Raw genomic sequence first — 1,181 nt, forward strand, 5'->3', positions numbered from 1 at the left:
AGCTCCGCCACTGTATGTCTGCACCTTGCAGGTAGTGCAAATGATGATAAACTTCAACCCATCAGCACTTGCCGAACCCACAGCTCTGGGCCATGGCGATAAGTGTGGCGGCACAGGGCCCACCTATGATCTGTGTACATACAGTAGTGCGTATAGCTATATCTTCTCAGTTCAAAGGTTGAATTTTGGCAGTCAAAATATGCCCCTTTGGCCCCCATGAAGCTCCGCCACTGTATGTCTGCACCTTGCAGGTAGTGCAAATGATGATAAACTTCAACCCATCAGCACTTGCCGAACCCACAGCTCTGGGCCATGGCGATACACACGGCCCACCCAAAAATAGGAGCCTATGAGCTGTGTACATACAGTAGTGCGTCGTCTCAGTTCCAAGGTTGAATTTTACGGTGAAAGCTTGAATTTTGGCAGTCAAAATACGCCTCATACATTATTGGGATGGAGGGCTTCAACTAATATAAGATGTTATAGATCACTAAAGTAGTGACCTAAAAAGTCTTATATTCAGAGAGGGAGTATCGATCCGATGAAAAATGATTATCTGATAAATAGTTTTACTTTGGAAGTTGGGTATCCTCCCTGGCCGTAAGGTAGCTCCGACAGTAATTTTCAAAGAACTACATGTTCCCTTTGCAAACTTATAAAGGACTTGTATGCAATTTAGTATGGTAAACTTTCTGGGGTAGCAGGGAGAGAAATGGGGCTTGAGGTCCAGTGTTTGCACCTTGGAGTAAATTACCTACACCTTGCAAGTGGTTGCAGTGATGAGTGATGATAGGTTCTCCCCACCAGCAGGGGTGGGCCCAGTATTAGTGGAAGAGCCATGATAAATATTTGATGGGGTTGGGGTGGAGGTGAGGGACATGCAATCAAAAAACACTGAAGTAGATTAAGAGCCATTTTACTCTTGGAGGCCAGTCGTAGAGACAGCTGCCACTACACCACCTTTAGAAATTTGGGTGGAGAAAAACATCTTCCGTTCACGATCGCCAGAGTACACGCAATGATTGCGAGCGGCAAAGCGTGGTGGAAGCGTCTCTCGCCGCGCCGCCGGCACGAGATCACAAACATCGTCCACGACTGGCAGGCCTGGCGTGTGGAACACATAGAGGCTGGTCTGCCTTCGAGCTTGCCGGAGGAGAGCTTGGAGGACCGGACGATGGAGG

At 48.0% G+C, this 1,181-nt stretch overlaps 1 long non-coding RNA gene across 1 annotated transcript in view; it reads right to left on the reverse strand.

The window, feature by feature from the left end:
* Positions 1-1,181, reverse strand: part of LOC119362969 — a 6,739-nt gene that overhangs the window by 891 nt on the left and 4,667 nt on the right. The gene's annotated exons all lie outside the window — the stretch shown is intronic.

Source organism: Triticum dicoccoides, chromosome 2B (genome assembly GCF_002162155.2).
Source record: "Triticum dicoccoides isolate Atlit2015 ecotype Zavitan chromosome 2B, WEW_v2.0, whole genome shotgun sequence".
In the NCBI taxonomy this organism is placed as follows: domain Eukaryota; kingdom Viridiplantae; phylum Streptophyta; class Magnoliopsida; order Poales; family Poaceae; genus Triticum; species Triticum dicoccoides.